Here is a 21,040-nt window from a genome sequence, read left to right on the forward strand (position 1 = left end):
CCATCATAGAAGACGACTTTTTTACCATGCAAGGACCATTTAATCATTCACATGAAAACCCTTGAGGAATCTCCTTTTTTTGAAGTCTGTGGGAAATAACAATTGGGCAATCATTGAGTTTTAGTTAATTGGGCGACAGTAGAGCTACATGCCAATGTGGGGGAAGATAGATAGATAGAGAGAGAGAGAGAGAGAGAGAGAGTGAACGCTCCGTCCTCTCATGCTATCTGCATCTCCGTGATTGTTTTTTTTCCCCTTTTGCTCTGTGATTGGTGCGCATCTCTCTCTCGCTCCATCTCTAATTGGTCGCGCGTGTTTTTTTCCTTGTCTCGGATTGGTCGCTCGCTAGCCCTGCTGCCTCGGTGACGTCACTGCAGGAGAGAAGTGACTGAGCTGGAGGCGATTAGAGCAAAACTGGAGAGTGAAAGCCGGAGAGCAGCACAGGCGGAGAGAGAGAGAGAGAGAGAGAGAGAGAGAGAGACGAGGGATGAGGGATGGATGGACCGATGTTCCAGCGCCTGAAGACGACGGACTGACAGGATGAGTGTAGACTGTTAAGTGAGCTTAGATAAAGCGAACTGAGGTGCTCTGTTTTTGTCACGAATAACCCGAGTTGGAAATAAACTGGCAGCGTCTGCACGCTGGATCTGTAAAAAAAAGGCTCGAAAAAGCTCCGGAGAGGGAAAGGATGCTGACGGTGATAATGATGATGATGATGATGATGAAGGTGGTGGCGGTGGTGTTTTTTTGCCTGTCTGTGTTGATTAAGAGTTGAACAGCGTTGAAATCTTCACCGTCTCAAACACGGAGCCTCGAAATGTGCCGCCTGAACGCCTCTCAGCTCAGTCTCGGTCTGTCTCGGTCTGTCCATGACACAGAAGAGCGCGGAGGACATCATAAAAAGTAAGAATTTTATAGCTGTTGTCATTCGTCGTCTTTCACTGTCACGACTTCTTCTCTCTCTCTAGTCGCTCATAAAATTTCTGAAGTTGTAAAGTTACGGCGCTGGATTAACACTTAGAGTTAAATTCACTTTTGCACTGTTTCTTTAGGGTCCAGCTGGACTCACACAGACAACATACGTGTTAATCCGTCACTGTAGGTTTTAATTCAACACTGCAGGCGTTGATTCAGCAACATAGGCGTCAATGCTAAACTATGGTTGTTCCATTCTGGACATTTGTCTGTGCGTTCTGAGCTGTGCATGTCAGCACTCGCTTATATCACTGACTATGTAACACACAAGGCCAGACGGAGTGCTGATATTATCAGCAATTGATGGATATCAGGCTCATCATAAATTAGCTGGTGGGTAAGTAATTGAATTAGCTTTGCACTTCTCAGCTATATCGATTATTTGCACTGGAACAAAGATGTGTGTATTTAAAGCCATTAGTCTGATATAACACTGGAAATGTTTCGATGGACTCAAAGCACGAGCGGAACAGGCCTTTATACGGCTAACAAAATACTTAAGTAGAAAGTTTCCAGTTCAGAGTCATTATTTTAGCTCTTTAGCACAAATCTAAGAAGTCTTTTAAGCAAAAACCAAAGGTAGAAGCCGCACATTGTAAATGTCTGGATTTGGCGCAGAATCCTGATGTGAACAGGTGAGATGGGCTTGTATGCTCTCTATTTACTGCGTGTACATATCTGTTATAAGTTTCAAATTGCGTTAATAAGAGTCACGTGCCGTACGCGTAGGCACAACAGGTAGACCAATTAGACGCAATGACGTCACGTGGCCAGACAACCTGCAGCCTTTTGTTAGATTTTGCTTCTTTTTATTTGTTGTTTTGCTTTTGTTATTTCAGTTGTTTTATTACTGATTACTTACATAAAAATATATAAATTGTGTACTTTATTTTACTTATTTGGTATTGCTATTTTAATTTTAAAAAAGAGAAAGGATCATGTACCGAGGTTTGCTCTTTCTTACTAAAGCGTGACGCGTGATAAGTACGAACTAAAATTGATCATGTTTAAAATATTATGCAGATATTTTCTAAGTGTTGTGTTTATGAGGGCCTAACAGAGCCTCAGATACAGCACTGACCTGATCACGCAACGCTGTTTTTAAATTGTGGGGAATTGTGGCAGAGTGTAAAACTAACGCTCTAAATCAGCTCATACTGGTGATTTTTGATGATTTTGAGGGCAGTATGGACGAAACGTTCAGGTTTTATATACCGTTATCCTCACTTTTGTTTTCAGAATACAAAAAAAGTGTCTTAAAGAAGTTTGGAGGATGGATGGAGGGTCCTTGAGCCCACGTGCACAGCTCAGCCCATCTCTCCTGCATGTGTTAACCTCTGCTGTGTTGGTCAGGTGTGTGCGCGAGCTGCTGGACGCTGAGAGCATTGTGAAGGGAGGCTGCTGCTGTCTTTGGTTATCTAGCTGTATGAGTGTTTACGTGCCATCATAAAGCTAGATAACCGAAAGTAGGAACGGCCTCCTCTGCTGCAGGACAGAGGCGCGTGCGCGGGACGCTCTGGAAGGTAAGCAGCGTCAATTCTGATGCTATTTAATAATGAGAATTGCGAGGGCTGAGAAATGACCGTTAATTCAGATCAGTGCAGATTAATTCGGATTATACAGGTTGCTTTTGACATCTCAGAGGCCTAATCTGCAGATAGCATATGCTATATATATATATATATATATATATATATATATATATATATATATATATATATATATATATATATACACTTTTAAACAGGAAGTATTATACCTTGGTAGCCCCATATATATGTATATATATATATATATATATATATAAATTATTGTTTAAATTGATGTATCGAACGCTTGAGCTTTTAAAAGGATAGACATGAAAAGAAAATTAGAGAAGACAGAAAGTAAATAGAGCGAATGCCTTGCCACAGTAAGACACAATTAGTACACAATTATTATATACACGTAATTATTATATAATTAGTCTAAACGTATCGTGATACAATATTTTGCCAATATCGCCCACCCCTAATGCTTAGCTCGTGCATTCAGTTCTAGAATTGCATGGATCGGTTAATAATAGTGTTTATGTTATAATATCAAATAGATTGGTTTAATATTGTAAAAAAACATGTAAACAATGCTTTATTTTTTCCAAACTTATATTGATAATGATTATTAATGGTCTCGGCCCCAACTTTTTTACACTCACGAGCACAGAGAGAGAGAGAGAGAGAGAGAGAGAGAGAGAGAGAGAGAGCGTGCAGCACAGAGCGCTACGATCCTGTGTTAAATGAAGCCTTTAGCAGCAGAGAACTGACAAATCACTGCGCCTGGAATTATTGTGATACATTTTCTGAAGTACATTTATAATTTGTGGTCCAAAGTCTCCAAACTCGAAACACACCTGCTCGAGTCAGCCTCGCTTCTCTTCTGCTCACTAATTGCCACTGTAGCACAGAACCCAATAGGCAGCTGCTGCATTTGGAGCAGAATTCCAGACTCGGACCCCTCTCTCTCTCTCTCTCTCTCTCTCTCTCTCTCTCTCTCTCTCTCTCTCTCTCTCTCTGAGCCAGCGGCGCGGATTAGAGCCTGATTCGCGCTCAGCGATCAGCGATCAGGCCTACAGGGATCCTCAGTACAGGAGTCCGGCTGCTCTCCAGCACACTAAGCTTGCTTGTGTTCTAGCTAGAACGTAGTGTGTAATTCTAGAACACCCAGCTGGTGTAGATTCTAGAATGCGTAAGGTTTCCCAACCGAGGGGGCCGCGGACCACAAATGGGCCTTTGCTGGTCCTCAGGCCAAAACTGAAGAGAACCAGTCCGCCGTGGACCGGTGACGGCACTTTGTCTCAAATTCAGTGATATAATCATTTAAGGATAAAAAGACTTTTAGTGCAGCAGCGGCGCACAAAAGCGTCAAATACAGCTCTCGCATCTCAGCTGTTCACTCGCGAGAAACGAAATGAGTTGTAGAAAATTCCACTTAATTTGACAAGATTCTGTTTACATTTTAGACACTCACAAATTCCAGTGTTGAATTCTTCCCAAAAAATAATATTTAAAATAAAAAAAAGATTTTTTTTTCCTGTGGGCCTTCACGTAGTGATGAAAGTTGAGCCTTGATATGTAGAAAGTTGAGAACCTTTGTGCTAGAACATTAAGATGATTAAATTGCTCAGCTGTTGTAAAATTTAAGAATGCTTAGATGGGCAATGTGACGATATTTTGTCGTTATCGTGTTCATTCATGTCATACTTTTCTGAGCATATAGTGGATATCGCCAGGACTTTAAGAGCACTGACCAACTGCACATTTCATTATAAAGTGAACATAATTAGGCCTGTTTAACTGGATTAAGTGCAGTTGTTTAAAGCACTGAAAAAAATGTAGTTAGCAGCGGATTATTATTATTATTATTATTATTATTATTATTATTATTATACATGACAACTTCTACAACTTCTATTTTGTTTTACTTTATTATACATAGCTATTGTGTGTAAGTCTAGAACATTAAGCTTGTGTTCTAATTAGGGAATCATGCACTTGTTCCTTTTAGAACTTACAGAATGCACATAGTCAGTCTGCGCCAGCGATCTAGTTTGATCTAGTTACTCAAATATAGTTGGCCGTCCTGGATGACCAGAGCTGGTTCTGATTGGTTTAATTGGCACAGCCTTGTGAATGGCCAGCACGAGTGTTTCCCACGAGGCGCCGGTTTTGTTCCCAGACTTGTTGAGAGGGCTTAGAGACCCCAGGGCTGGATCAGTAGCGTTTTAGATTGTCTCTTGCGCGCGCTACACTCCGTCCCCCACCCACGCGCACCCGTGTGTAGCCTTATCGTTGTGTTTAAGGCGAAGCGAAACCACACCCTGGACTAATTGCAGGACGCAATTCATTTTACAAAATCAGCATTTCATTCCATTAATTGCATTGACTGTAGTGAAGACGGTGACGTCACAGTAGCTTAAGCGCTGTAGTGTTGGTTTGTCTGCGTATTAAAGCTGTTTTAAATGCTTTAGTCACGAGTCACGTGTGCAGGCGTTTGTCAAGTTTACATAACGTCAAAAACCAGCCTTTATTGCTGTAAAGCAACAAATTTAAAATGATCTAAAATAGCCTTTGTGATTACTGCAGTATATTCGTGCTTGGAAAAGTCTTTAACAAGGTACCTCAGAAAGCAGTGGCTCCGTGGTGGGACTGATATTGTATGCAGCTGAGGCTGAGGCCTGTGTGGTCAGTGGTTAGTGTTTAGTCATATTAACCACACAATAGAGAGAAACAGCATTGTCTTTTAGATATAAACTGATATCCAGTTGTAGAAGTAATGAATGCACTGAAATGTTACTACAAGTACTTTTTAGACCTGCTAAAATAGGAATAATTAGGCATACCTTCAAAGCTGTGGGTTGCTGTGTTTCACTTATGTGTAAGAGAACAGTCAGTTGAATATATCACAGATGGACATTATTTAAATATCAGTGAAATTAATATTTATGAATTTATAAGATTGTTTTCAACAAGTCTTTCATTTTTTCATTCCACCAAAGTGTTTTTTTTTTGTTTAAAATGCTCCTGAATGTTGTGTAAAGTCATGTTTTTGTTTGTCTCTCAAACCACAGCTCCATCCTGACCGCAGTGTCTTTGCGAGAGACCAGAGGACCGTGCAGCGGAACAATACCATCCAGTAAGTACAGAATCAACCACAGTGCAGTATTCGAATAGAGATGATAGCTGTTGTGTGGTTAACTAGCAGTATGGCTACAAAACACTACACACACAAAAAAAGTTACATGTCTAAAACTCCATAGGCATTTCACTGGGGCACCCAGGCAGCATGGCAGCGTACAAAAGACTAGGGCCTCCTCCAGCAAGCAGCAGAAATGCCAAAATGGCGAGTGTGGCTACGGGTTTGTGTTAGTGCCAGTCTGACCCACATCAAGGCTGTGTGCAGCTCAGGCAGGTTCACAGGCAGTCCAGCTTTAGCTTTGTGCTCCTTACAAACAGATTTTTTTATTCTAAAATGACATTTATACAAAGGAAAAAAGGTAAAACTTTCACATCTGTCCCAGTATCTTTACCTGCTGGCATTCATTCTGTTTGCTAAAAGCCTGTCAATCTGTTCCATAGCATCGTGTGTGTGTGTGTGTGTGTGTGTGTGTGTGTGTGTATGTGTATTGGTTTGATTTTGCATGTTTTCAGGACAAAATGTTCTGACTTGGCAGGAAAACCAGAGAAAAAGGGTTACAAAAAATGTTTAGACCAACTAAATGAGCCTGTCCTTACACATGCAATAGTTCATTTTTGACCACTTGTTTGCTATTCAGAGAGTCAGGAAATTTTGATATTTACATATACTATATTTGGCACATTTGATTATTATCACATATAGATGCTTACATATATAATAGCATGTATGTGACATATGTATAGATGCATATATACATATTATCATTACACATGTTTACATTTATATATAAAATGGGATATTGTTGTTATCTATAGGTATTAATAGGTACTAATATGCATAGGACATTTGGGACATATTATTATATGTTATTTTCACACACACTCTCACTCACACACACACACACACACACATATATATATATATATATATATATATATATATATATATATATATATATATATATATAGTTTCTTATAGATGCTTACATACATATAAGTATGTTATTCATATAGGACATTTTTATACAAAGTGTATATATATATATATATATATATATATATATATATATATATTAATACAAAGTGTATATATATATATATATATATATATATATATATATAATGCACTTTGCATTTTACATTACATATAGATACCTATATATATTTCATATGGGCCCTTGTTCTGATATGGTACAAAAACAAGTGTGTGTGTGTATCTGCTGCCGCTTTCTGACCCGCCCTTCACCTGAACACTGACATTCACAGATCCTCTGACACTTCATGTCAACATAAGCAGCACTGCCAGATTCCCATGCTTTTCCAAAAAAAAATCACTTTCCCATGCTGCCTTGGCGCTCAGAGATTTGACTGGCTTACTGAAACATAGAGGTCACAGTCGAAAAGACCATCTGTTCTAATTCCATGCCAATGATTATTGCACAAAATATTGCATAACATGGTATTTTGTGTTTTGCATTAAATGCATAGGTTTAGGTATTATCATCTATCAAAAAGTGCACTCGCCACATTCATCGATGATGTGGAACTAAAGCTAATGCGCAGTACTCAATGATGCCACGTTAAAGCCACAAAATATATCTGGTATGAATCATAGATAAGACCAAAGAGATTGAGACAGAATCTGAATGTCTTTTGGCATGCTTCAGAATACGCAGTCAGAATGACTCCAGGACATTAGGCCGTAAGGGATGGTTGGGGGGGTTCAGTGCGATAAATGATCAGAGAGAGGAAATTATATGTCTGTCTCCGTCTTAGTAATGATAAAAACGTATGGGTCACTATCACGTTACATATTACTGTTATGTAAAATTAATGTGTGCAAAGAAATTTTGTCATCATTCATTAACAATGATCTTTTCCAGCTAAACTGGTTACCCAGCTAAATCAAATAAGGCTCGTGCGATGAAATTATGGGTGGACAGCAATTGATCGTGAAGCTGATTCAGTACACCTGTGCTGCGACTGCCACGTCAACCACACAACTCGCTAGGAGAATTCAAAAAGCTGGGGGGGTTGCACAATCCACATTACTACATTTAGTGTTAACAACATACAATCCATTTAGGAGAGCTTCAAAGAAGCTTTATTGAAGAAGAAATGGTGAAGCTGAGCAATCGTCAAGTTCTTTATGGTGAAGTTGCTTTGCATAGAATACAAAGGAATTACAGTTATTTTGTTCCTTGATTTTTTTTCTCTCTAAAGACAGATTATACGGTAGTTGCCATGACATCCGCTTTTGGCGGTGATAAAAGGGGGCTTTTTTTATTGTGCTTTACTTTCTTGTTTCCCCCCATAGTGACTGCCAGGCCATTCACACTGTCTTGATGGAGCACGACAGGAAAAAAAAATGGCACAACCACCCAAATGAAAGAATAGAAAATAATGGTCAACTCTCATCCTCCTTTCACTAGCCCCCTCCCCTCCCACCATCAACGGAAGCGTTTAGTGCCATGTGTGCCCCCAGAGAGGGGACCGGGAAGGAAAAAAAAACGACAAGCAAGAGGCTGCAGCTTGTGTGCCAGTGGGGACAAAGAGGCTGCTGCCAGTTGCCACGGACCACCCCCTCCTACCCCCTACTCCCCCCAGATGCTGAAGATTGGAGCCCAGAACGAGGGGTTTGTGTGTGAGGAAGCCATCTTGATGGAGAAGCTGGCTGCCTGCTTCCTAAAATGGCTGTGTTGGCATGAGGTAGGTTTGCATCATTGCCTCTATTAGACCCAGCATTGGCCATTATTCCTAGTTCACAGAAAAGCTTTGAGCTCGCTTTCATCTCTCCATCAGCCATGCTGATCTCGCCAATTACCCCGGTAGGTCATTCCAAATGCAAAAAAAAAAAAAAAAATGAACGGACAAAAGCTCAATGCATATTCCTTTCACCATGCTGCAGAGCTTCAGTGTATTAGCCATTGTTTTTTCCTGCTGCTGTTGGTGCACCTTTTGTTTGAAGCACATATCAAATTTGCTGTATACGAAAGCCACTAACAGTCAAAAAATAACTGTTTAAATTAAGATTGTTTAAGATTGTTTAAAAGTAAGATTGTTTAGATATAAAAACAGGGCCCATATCACGGAAAAAAACCCTTTTTTAAAAATCAAGGAGTTTGATGAGTGTGTAATCATCGTCCATATATCAAAACTAAAGTGCAAAAACAGACTGTTTTTGCATTTTTTGGTCATGTCAAAAATAGCTCCTTTGCATATTTAACCACACCCACTCACACTGAAGTTGTAAGGAGTGTTGAATCCTGGACTGCTTCTTGATTTAGTCTCAGTCAGACCAGAGATTATTTACATAAGACGCAGCAATTAATTTAATTCCAAGCAATAAAATGGGTATATTAAAATTAATTTGGACTGTTGTTGGTATATGAACCCACACAAATATCATAAGTGGACGTAATAAAAGATGTAGGATGTGGGCCCTTACAAGTAACACACATGCACATCTGCACACACCATGTAATGTAATGACTTATGAACGGAAATTCAGCCTCCTTATTTAGTCATTTGTGATGAAATGAAAGTGACGTTTTGAGTATGTGCTATTATCTTAATCTTACACAAGTCACGTTTCCATGATTAAGCATATTCATAATTGTCCTACTTTGAGGCATAAAAACCAGGAAAGGTGAAATGTGTTTAAAAAAATAGACGCTTTTTAAATGATCAGTTAAGCATCACTTCACTGAGAAGACTTTCTTTTTTGTTGAAAATAGTAGTAGGCTCTCCAAAAAGTGAAGAGATAACTACTTCACTCATAGCATTATGTCAGTGCAATGATATAGTTTGATATCCTCTTGACCAGTGAACCAAAGTCAGCCCATGCTGAAGTGCTCTCTGCTTCATTATTGAGTAGGATTTGTTTGTCCTCCTTGCCAATAGGCTCCATGCAGGTGCTCACACTGAGTAGCACATATGCTTAAGAAAGGGGTTCAAGGCCGCTGCCAGGGCCTTAAAAGCATGGAATTGCAAACTCTTTGCACATACTGTAAGTGGCCTCAGTAGAAGTGGTGCAGTATATACAGCTAGGAGCTCAATTTGGCTCCGTTTGCCAAGCAATGAGGAAAAAGGGAGAGGCCTCTGCATGTTTTGTCACTCAGATGGAATAGCAGTATCATGCTATGTGGCATTAGAAGGTCACAGCTGTCCTCACGTCGATTGCTGATGGTATGCAAACATTACCATTTGTCTGTTTTAATGCTCTAAATGCTGGGGCTGGGCAGGGAACCATCCCGAAGAGCATTTATTTCATGATGACAAATTGACTGGATTGTGACTTTTAAGCAAAACGGACATTACGAAAACGAACCAGATAGGATCAATGCAATGATGAATGATCAAAAGCATGCGTCACCTTTTGAATATTTAAAGCCATTCAAATATCGTCTACCTGAAGGGAAAAAGACATATATTTATATTTGCATACTTACTGCACGCTGGACCTTGTGTGTCTAATATGATCTCAGTATTCCCAAGAAAGCACGGCAATCAGCGACCAACCTTTCTGCTAATCTACGTACGAGCAGCCCATTCAAATGAGTATGCAAATGGAAAAAAAAAACGGCCATAATATTTTTTTGTCTCAGTTTCCTCAGAGGTGTGCCAATATCGAGCCAGCCGGAGAGAAAAAAAAGCATAAGCATAGGTTCAGCGCTGCTTGCTACACGACGCAGAGGCTTAAAAATAAAGGAAACAATGATGCAACCGCTGCCTGTTAATGAAAAAGGAGCAGATCCCCATATTAACATAATTGCATAGGAACGAGCAGAGAGGAGCGAGCCCCCAATTAAAGGCACAGGAGCACTTTAGTGCAGCCGAGGCCATTCGGACAAGGTTTAGCTGAAATTTGCCACCATATATACTGTGTACATTAATGTTGCTCCTTTTTTGGAGTAATAATGATACACTTATTCATATGCATTTATGAATAAACAAGCTAGATGACCTGCTTTTGTTAAAATTGTATGTTGTTTATTGTATGTGGACAGGCTGTAGTGTATTTACAGTGGCTGGAAATGCTTACAAGGTCTAGCCGAATATTCTATATTACACCTGAGAGCAGTCTATTGAAATCAGTTTAGGTCTTTATGTATTACAGGATTAAGGTGACCACATGGACTATTCAACATAAAATCCCTACCTAAAAAATACTGCAGAAAGATTCAATTATTTGATGAAATTACTTGTATGTATGTACAAATATAGATACAGTATCCTCCAGGATTTCGATGTGGTTCGGTGTTATTTGCCACACTATTTGTGTTCAGACAGAAACAGCACGCTGAAATGAGAGAGCTGTGCCTTTAATAGCTGTTTTCTAATTAGGCAGTGCATCTCCATCTGAGAGGGGGAGGGGTTTCAGTCCTGCTTTGCATTTCTCTGTGCTTTATGCAAAAAAAAAAAATCCTTTACTGCCTCTCAAATGCAATCATAGTATAGTATAGAAACCAATGTAAAGAGATTGTGCTGTTTTAGTGTACAGCAGTATGGAATGGTGTATGTATGAAATAGCATAAAAAAAATTTTGTGTATCTGGGACCGAGTCAGAGCGAGAAAGTGTGAGTGTGTGTATGTGTGTTTGTGTGTGTGTGTGTGTGTGTGTGTGTGTGAATAAGAACTCTGGCAGGGGGAGTGGATGTTTGTCAGTGCATAATGTGGCTGCTGCAGAGCGTTGGCAAAAAAGTGTTAATTATGCTACTTGGCACAGTGCCAATCCTGTACCAGATTTTTCCAGTTTCCAATATGCAAATGGAGATTTGAAATGAGCATTGTTGTTGTGCTTTAATGCTAACGGCTGCTGTGTTTTTCAGCAGCGTGGAATGTATCTACGTCCTGTGGTTGATGGTGTTTTTTTTGACACATAATAGACAATACAGAATCAGTACAATCACCACTCATTGTTTTGGGACACTACACAAACCACACACTTGCCTTTTTCATTAATATTTTGAATGAAAAGCTGTGCATTTTATATGAAGACATGTAATCTTGTAATATATGGTTATATATTAAAATATATGTTTATTCATCATTAATCTGACCACTGACTACTATAAGGCTACTACTATAAGGTTAAGTTGCACAGTGGAATATGCCTGTTTTGTGCTGAATGGGGACCACCCTTTTAATTGAATTTCCAGTCAGAGCGGCCATTAAATACAAGTTATTCAGTTTTCACTATCGTGGAAAAAAGCAGGGGCATAAAATTGTACAAAAGCCTCAACATCTGAGTATGATTTATTCAGTATTTAGTGTGTCCACACTTTGCTCTTATAGCAGCTTATTAAAGAGACTTGCTTTCAGTTTTTTCAACGACTCCTGCAGGGATTTTCCCACAACTCTCCCACAAAGTTTTATCTTAGAGTTTGGTTGCATTCTCATAATCCAAGTATTCCCAAATACATTCAGTGATGCTGAGCTCTGGACTCTGCACTGATTAGTCTTTTTTGTTTTATTTGCATATTTTTCTTTCTCCTTTTCTCAGTGAGGCTTCTTAACAGCTACACATCCTTTCAGACTCATAGCGCTGAGTTGTCTTCTCACAGTGGAAGGATGGGCAGAAACACCTGTGGATTTTTTTTCAGATCTGAAGCAGCTTGATTTTCTCTTCTTTCTTAAGTTTATTTGATGAGGACATTTTTGTTGGTCTACCAGGTTTTGCACAGTTGTAGGAGTCCCATCATCTCTATTTAAGTCATTTTTGATCTATCTCCAGCTTTGAAAGGTGCTGCTTTTACACTGTGACTTCTGTGTCTCCTTTATGCAAGGTTTATTGTATTATATCAGATCATCTCAGTAATGTCTCCTGAGAAATTAAGAATTAATGGCTATTCTGACTGTAAATGAAATAAATGAAGGCTGGTCTCTGACTTTGCACAATATTGTATATGTAATTGAACAGATTAGTAAGCTATGTTTAAAAATGCATGCATTTATAACAAAATAAGTTAAGGTTTTGGTTTCAACTGCATTGTTTCACCCAAATAAAACTGCTATATTAACTAATTTAGACACATATTGGTATATTTACTGGTGAATTGTGTTATGCAGAAATATTAGATTTATTAGATTTAAATGTAGATGCATTGGTGTGAGTTGAATTGCTGGTACTAATATTGTAGAAAATTCAGGCAAAACCTTGTGTTTTTGTCAAGGTTTGGCATTCTTCTGACCTTGTGTGCTCTGGCCACAAATTCTGACCAATACATATCCTTGCTCTCCTGCCTGTGTAGTAAACATCCCTTAACCTCCTCATAGGACTGTAGAAGGTTGGTACAGAAATTTCTGGGGTGAAATGTGCAGCTGTAGGCTGCATGTTGGTAAACAGTTGGACGGTGCTGCATTATTATTCTGATCGCCCTCTCTGCTCTACAATGGCGGCATTGTGAGGGGTACTCTTGATGAGGCTACGGTCCCCCTTTTTCCCACCATTGTCACCGTGGATGGGGCGCAAAAGACAGAGGGGGCACCAGACTGGGAATGATGCTGAGGCCCAGATGGAGCCACATGCCAAAATTAGCACCCAAACCAACAGACTGGTGGAAAAAAACGAGCCCATTTTCATTTTTGCCTGTGTGTAGATGAGTGAGTGGGTGCTTTTTGGTACCCGTGCTGCTGCATGCATTTGTGGATGTGATGTGTATAAGCAGGAGGGCTTTCACAACCATCTGCATGTGCACTGTAAATAACAGTGCACTGAATGCTAATCAACATGAGTGATGCATGAAGAATTTGTTCTGTTTTTCATAACTTTCATAGCATATATGCAGTGTATGCTATGTCTTGCATGTAGAAGCGTCCAATATTTATATCTCCATTCCACAGCACACAGAACACGATGTAAACAGCAACTGGCATTAACTGTCACGTACCAAATTAGATAGAGACTTGCAATGTTGTGCACAACATGTGTGCCAAAACATACAGAAATCCTAATCATTCGTGTTGAGATCCAGCTCAGAAAAATTAACGGTGCGGTCCTGGATGCACAGTTTGTCTCTCTCTCTCTCTCTCTCTCTCTCTCTCTTTCTCTCTCTTCCCCCTTCTGCTAGGGCACAGCAGTTGGGTGAGCAATTAATTAAAGCTCCATTACAATATATTACCCAGGAAAATGGAGGTGGCGATACAGAAAAGCAGAGAGAAAGGGAGCGAAAGTTTACGCCAGGGGCCGAGACAGTATTTCATAGGAAAACAATGAAGAATCGAGGACAAAAACTGGAGGGGGATAATTTATGTTAGGGAAAAAAGGCTGGAAGAAGGGAAGACAGAACAACACACTGAGAGGCTAGAGGCTAGAAAAAAGAAAGGGAACACTCCAAACATTAAAGCTGACTGCATAAACACCTGTGTTTTTTGCTCCCTGTTGACTCCCTATTAGATAAGGTCACCTGTAAGAAGCTGTGGTCAGAGAAATAGGCCGGGGCCAGCATGTGCGGCGTGGCGCTTTGGGTCCAGCATGCGTGTGGTGTGGAGTTGATGGGTGATGTGTTTAGAGTGGGGGAGGGGCCGTACTGTCTGGCTCTGCCTGTGGCCCCATGTGGCAGATGCTGCAGCTGGCATGCTAATAGCAAAGGCCTATGGGAGTCGACTATCTGGGAATATTTGTCTGGCATACTAACAGTGTTTTCAGACCCCCTGTTCATGTGATCCTTCATGTTTTGTATCATGAAGGTTCAGTATATGGTGCAGTTGTAATTTTATGTGTTTAAAGTGATGTTTCCTAAATTGTTCTTGGTTTGAACATATAATTCGAATCTTGCATTTCAATTTTTGTCATTGCACAGTTTGAAAACTAAAATGTCAGGATTAACATACCATTAGAAATTACTTTAGTAACTTATTAGTTCAAAATGTTTTCCATTCTCTTGTAAGATTGCCATTTTGGGGGTTTGAGTTTTTGTTCCAATGGTGACAACATGGTTTCAGGGAATACCTTTCATTTTTACATTATGTGGAGATTCTTTAACCTTTAAAAAGGTTCCTGATGCTCACATATTTCACTTATAAACATGGATCTGTGAAGAACCATGAGTCGAAAGGTTACTTAGGGGAACAATATGGCTCGTCTGTGGCACTGCTCCAAAGAACCCTTTATCACACCACTATTTTTACAGATGTTGGTTAATATGCTTCTGTGGATTACAGCATACATGCAGGGAGTGTGAGGCCTTTAGCTGAAATCTGCATTTCTACACTTATGCATCTGTGCTTGATATCTGCTGTATGATTCAGGACTAAAGTATTCAAGTAAGTTGTCATGTTCTTAGTAGATACAGATAGCAGAATAGTTAAGGCACAAGTTGCACACTGCAGTGAAATTGTGTTAAAATGTGTTCCCATCATAAATGGGTCGATGAGGCTTGTATTTTTTACAGTAAAATTCCCTTTTTCTCCAATGTGACTACCTCAGCTGCCGATCCTGTCTTAATCTTGGGATAAATGCGATTATCCCAAGAAGAGTTGCTCTCAGCTTTGTATCGACTACAGGGGAGCTTTGAAATGACTTCCCCCTCCTTTCTCTGCCCCCTCCCTGGCTGATTGGCCATGAAAAGCCTGGGACGGGGATTCCTGAGCATGACTCTGGCTGAGCAGATAACAGGCAGCAAAAAGGACCTCACTCAGCAGAGGCAACAGGAAAGGTGCTGATGAAGGATCAGACTCTTCTTCTGTTTTGAATGGTCATTCTCCCTGATCACTATATACATGCAGCTGTCATGGTTTTAGAGATGCAGAACATTGTGTATTTACTACAATAGACATATATAGAGTATGTCAAAAAATTGCATTAAAGCTACAGCAGAGCAAATGTGATATGGTCATAAGAACTAAAATCTTGCTATGGCCTTAATATGCTATATAGCATTTTTAGCCATAGTTTATATTGTCTATAGCCAGATGGCACAATAAGGTAATGAAGTGCTAAGTGGCAAGTCCACTTAACGTAAACTAATTCACATATAAATTCACTTGAAATTCACCTTGCTATGGTATTAATAACACTGCAAAAGATCTGCATTTATGTAAGATCCTTTTTGCCTGTGCTAACACATCTTGTCAAAGCTTTTTTTGCACTGTTAAAGAAAATTTTATTTTCTGTACATGATCATGTTAATAGGTCCTATAAGGTGGATGTTTGAGCCATCTGGCTAGAGGCTGATTGAGAAGTTCTGCTGTGTTACATAGTGATATAGCTATAAAAACTAGAGTTGACCGCTAAATCCTGCCCAGATTCTGAAAGCAGGTGCTAAATTGAACATCAATTACCACATTATGTGAGGCTATGAGAGCAGGGGAAGAGAAAAAGACTGTTAAAACCAGGGAATGAATTAAAATAGACTTAGAATTTGCAACAGATTCAGCAATTAATATAGAAAATACGGCCAAACTGATTTTCATGCTGTGCTATAGTTACTGAATAGCAAAGAAGAATATCCTGGTTGTTTTTCTGTTCCCATCGTTACCAAAAACTGGTTAGAAGAACTTTAGAAATCGGTTCCCATCAGATACAATGAGACACAATGAAGCCTGAAACCCTCTAATAATAATATGCAAATGAATACAACTATTTCAATATGATGTCAGCATTAGAGTCAAGTTCAAGTTCAGTGCCTTGGAGGGATGTCTAGTCAAGGCAGACAAGACTGGGTACTTCTTCATCCAATTCTGTGAACTTACTCCCCCCGTTAACCCCACAGCAACCCCCTCCCCACACCAACCCTCCAACTCTGTGCAGTTGCTAAGGGAGAGGGGGCTGCCTGGCCCAGTAATGCACTGGTGAAAAGGCTGGCCTGTCAGAGTGTCTGAGGGAAGTCAGATCAGTGCGCCCCCGCCACCCTACCCACCTCCACACATACACACACACACACACACTCACACACAGACACACACACACACACATGCATACACATACACTCTACCCCTAGCAGCTGGACAGAACCACACTATGTGTGTGTGCATTTTAGAGCCTGGGAATGTCAGCTTGCAACGAGCACTTTATATTCATCAGGCCCTCCCATTCTCTCTCAGTGACTTTGGTAAACAGCCCCCTCCCTTCCTTAAGTGTCTAGTCTACCTCCATCCTCTCAGCATCGCCCCCCCCCCCCCCCCCCCCCCCACTACCCACCACCCACCCTGACCATGCAAGTTTACTCTTCTGAAAGAACAATGTGTCTGATCAGCTTTTGGTGAAAAATAGTCTTTTACCTTCTTTTCTCTGGACTTTCAAAATAGGTTCCTCAATAGTACTTGGTTTGCTACTGTAGTTCTACGGAAATCCTTTAATTGATATTGAACATTGATATTATGAATATTTTACTCCTGATCAGCATAGCAGACTAATAGGGGCATTAACATAATGGCATTGTGGTGTATTTGAACAATCTCGCTCTCCATTCAGCTTGTGAGTATTTACAGTGGGAGTTGTTGATTCTTCAGTACTGTAACAGATTAATGTTAGCACCCAAAGCTAGCTAGGTGTGCATGTACAGTAGCTTGCGAAAATGTTCTTCAGAAAGAAAGGGCTAGTGTTTTGTGCGTGCGTGCGTGTGTGTGCCTGTGTGTGTGTGTGTGTGTGTGTGTGTGTGTGTGTGTGTGTGTGTGTGTGTGTGTTTTCTTGAGGTCTCATTCAAGTCAGAGGACGAGTATTGAGAATAAAAGGCCAATGATTTGCATAAGCTGCATGCTGTCTGAGGGGCTTGGGGGTGGGAGCTGGGCAGAAAAAAAAACGATATGAGGGAACATAAAAAAGGAAAAGAAAGAAACCCCACATTGTGGAGGCAGAGAAAGAGAGAGGGTGCTTGAATGAGGGAGAGGGTGAAAATTAACAGAGAAAGGGGTCTTGCCAAGTCTCCTGGAGGGATTAAATTGTCCAGAAGCCTCTCTACATATAATTTGGTAAAATTGGTAATGGCACCACTACACAGTACTTGTGAACAAATTTGAAGCATGATGAGGTGTGGGGTAATTTTTAGGAGTTTACAAAGTGGACAGGAAGGAAAATACATTTGTGATAAACAAATAAGACATGGATATAGCTGCTGTAGTTATGAATGTATGTCATTTTACATTTTTATAAATTGCATCAATTCGTATTAGACAGTATTAAAAATCAAGGAGAGATAGATATAAAAATGTGCACTAGGCATTCAGGCCACCCTGCTAATTAATATTACAGCTAAAATTAAGAATCTGTGGCCAGAATTACAGAAACATGTTTATTGTATATACATTTACACTTATTAAGCATGCTTCAGTACAAAGGCACACAGATGTTCTGTCATGCCTACTCCATTTTCTTTTTCACTGTACATGACAGTATACATGTCATGTAGGTAGGTAGGTAGGTAGTAATGTTAAGGAAGCATCATCTTTCAACTAATTAACCAATCTGAAGAGTTTTGTCATTCAATCCTGCTGACCTGCATTTTGAATATTGTGTTTTCAAAACAAAAAGATCTACCTGCCATGGGTAATGATAATATACTTGACAGAATGTCAGAACATCAGAAACTCAAATCCTTCTCCAGCAAATTCTTTCTTACACTCAGCTTTCAAATTTTTGCCATAGTCTTCAGCATCTGATTATTCTTCGCAATCGGCATTGCTGCTGACAGCAAAGCCATGTTTTACTAATGTACGCTCTTTAAAAAGATGGTTCTATATAAAACCATGAACACTCAAAGAGCCATTTGCATGATTAAAGGGTTGTTTGCATCATAAAGTGGTTCTTCAGACTGATGGAGAATGTGTTATAGATGGTTCTATATAGAACCGGTTTTGAAAAGTATTCTATGTAGCACCAAAAAGGTTCCAATACTGATAAAAGCCAAAGAATCTTTTTTGGTACCATACAGAACCCTTTGTAGCCATCGTGGCAGGCTATCAACAGGCTTGCCATCATGTGAACTTTTTCAGTGGAACCATTAACGTTACAGTTTGTAAATTCTGACAAAACATGATATGTTGCTAATAGTTCTGGCTCCAGGTTTTGCCTGAGAGGGTGACCAAAATGTGAAACGTTGTGGCCACCAGACAATGTCTACCCTTGATTGAAACTATCTAATGCAACTTGAAGTTACTTCTCAACTGGGTATAGCGCCTGTGTATACCAAATTCTTTTTCAAAACACATTGTTTGCAATATGTTTAAGTTCCAGTACACATTAAACTTTAATGCTTGCAGATTTATGAAATTGCCTAAATATACCATGACGTCACATTTTTGTGTTATATTCTCAAATTTACCACAGTCAACACACAGTGTCAACATTACTTTAGCAAAGAAATCGGAAAAAATTGATCAAGCATCACAGTTCCAGTGTACAGGCTGTATACTTCATGATAAGACTGGAACTTAAGTCTTGCAGGTCATGTAATGCATGTTCTTCTCTCCACTTCAGCAAGCATTTCTTATTATTGTAAGCCTTTTCTTAAAGACACTCAGTGAATCTAGAACCAGTGAAAAAAAGAGTGCAGTGTCATCACTCAGAAGTGCAGAATTAACCCCTTAATATTTGTACTATTCAGTATTAATGCATGCATGCACTATTAATCCTACAAGTTATTATTCAGCAGCTACATTACATGTTTCACATTTGCCAAATATGACGTTTTTACCCAGAAGATAAAAAAATCTGTGATATCATGTAATAAACAAACACTGTTGTTGAGTAACAGTCATTGATTGAGCCACCATGCTTGCCAGTGCATTCTGATTTCATGCTATTGTGCTGGAACATAGAGCCGTAAACAGAAGAGCATCAAGAAGTAGCTCAACAAAAAAAATGTATCTGTGAATTCAGGATTCTTACTCAACAGACAGTTACATTTTCTTGTGTGGAGCTGATGGAGCCTCTTTTGTGTAATTATTTTTGGTATTTCAGTTACTTACAGAAATTTAACTGGATGGAAGCCTGGCTAATGTTTACTAGAAAGGGAACTTGAGCTAATAACATAGTGGATTGTGAACTGTCTTTGTAGGTTGTGCCATAATATACCATATTAACAGTGCCTTTTTTTTCTTTTTCTTTCTACCAGGATGATGACCCCCCCATCTGATTGGTTGTCCATGACATCATCTTCCACAGTTTTAACTTTGGAGACCAATGGATTGACCACTAAAACCTGATATCTGATGACTCATCCTGGCTAACACATAATGGACAATCAAATCAATTTGCACAATTTAGAGGATTCGCATAAAAATCTAAAAAAATTAAAGTCCTTGTACTTAAATGGAATGAGACTCTGTATAAAACAGTATATGTAATATTTGTATACTGCATATTGTTTTAACAAAGGCCAAGTGTTTTAAGGTCTTTTCAGACTGTGCAGAATCCTGATGATGAGAATGTGCCTTAATGTGTGAACTGTTTACAATGAAAGAGTAGAGTGCATCTATTAATAGACAATACTGTACAGTGTTAATGAATGTGCAAGTCATTTCTGTTCCGCTGTTTTAAATGTGCTTTTAATGTCTCTGTGACTAAATGAAATCTACGCCCTTCCATGATGAACATTATATCCATTAAAACTCGTCCTTCCACTGAGAGATATCTCACTCCTACAGGAAATGGTGCTCTTTGCTTAATAATCAGGTTATTATTCTGGCACATGTGTTAAATACTGAAACAAGGAGCTGAAACTTCTCCAGGCCTTCTGTTCAGCAACGTGATTCATTCTTTGTACTTTACTCATCCATGTATGAAATGGAATCAATAAACTTGTGCAATATGAAATTGACATTTAAGAGCTGATTGTTTATTTCCAGGGCCAGTTTAGAATTTCAGGGAGCTCACGTGCAACAGTTGTAGCATCATTTGTCCTGCAGTGCTGCGCAAAAGTCAGAGACCACATTTAATTTATTCTTCAGTCAAAACAGACATTAAGTACAAATTATTCAGTTTTATTCCTAGCATCAGGAAAAAAAAAACATAGAAAACTTTCAACCACCTTTCCTCTTTTTTACAGCTCATTTTCATTCTATCACAGAGACTCAATTTCAGTTTTTCAGAGAAACCTGCAGGGATGTTTTTCCTCACCTCCAAAGTTCAGTCCTTGAAGTTGGTTGAATCTTCTGCTTCTCACGATCCAAGTAATCTCAAATACATGTTTAGGTCTGGACTCTAGGGTGGTCAGTTGATTGTTCTGAGGATTTGTTCCAGATTGTTCAAGCTGGTTTGTTAGTTTGCTTTGTTGTTTCTCTTGCAGCTCAGATTTTTAATACAATTTGATTGTAAAAAGAAACTGGAAAAACACAAATGTAACAAACTCTTGCTTCAGATTTGAGCCTTGCATGGACCTGAAAGGGTGGGTAGCTTTCTGTGTTTTTTTTAAGTCAACAGCTTGGAACATTCTATAAAATATCAGATGGTA

The 21,040-nt window shown here is 39.4% G+C and overlaps 2 long non-coding RNA genes across 3 annotated transcripts in view; one reads left to right on the top strand and one right to left on the bottom strand.

The window, feature by feature from the left end:
* The window catches only part of LOC108428492, a 29,268-nt gene extending 19,049 nt beyond the window's left edge, over positions 1-10,219 (bottom strand). Inside the window, exon 1 of the long non-coding RNA XR_001857935.2 lies at positions 10,100-10,219. This is a non-coding gene — a long non-coding RNA (uncharacterized LOC108428492). The remainder of the gene's footprint in view (positions 1-10,099) is intronic.
* Positions 424-20,407, top strand: LOC108428491. 2 transcript variants are annotated; one of them, XR_005131520.1, is made up of 5 exons: positions 424-903; positions 2,215-2,498; positions 5,582-5,646; positions 8,081-8,357; positions 19,703-20,407. It is a non-coding gene; the product is annotated as an uncharacterized LOC108428491 (long non-coding RNA). The 2 variants fall into 2 exon arrangements; XR_001857933.2 differs by having other exon boundaries at positions 428-903; positions 2,329-2,498.
* Positions 20,408-21,040: the final 633 nt, after the last annotated feature.

This window comes from Pygocentrus nattereri, chromosome 15 (genome assembly GCF_015220715.1).
Source record: "Pygocentrus nattereri isolate fPygNat1 chromosome 15, fPygNat1.pri, whole genome shotgun sequence".
Taxonomy (NCBI): Eukaryota; Metazoa; Chordata; class Actinopteri; order Characiformes; family Serrasalmidae; genus Pygocentrus; species Pygocentrus nattereri.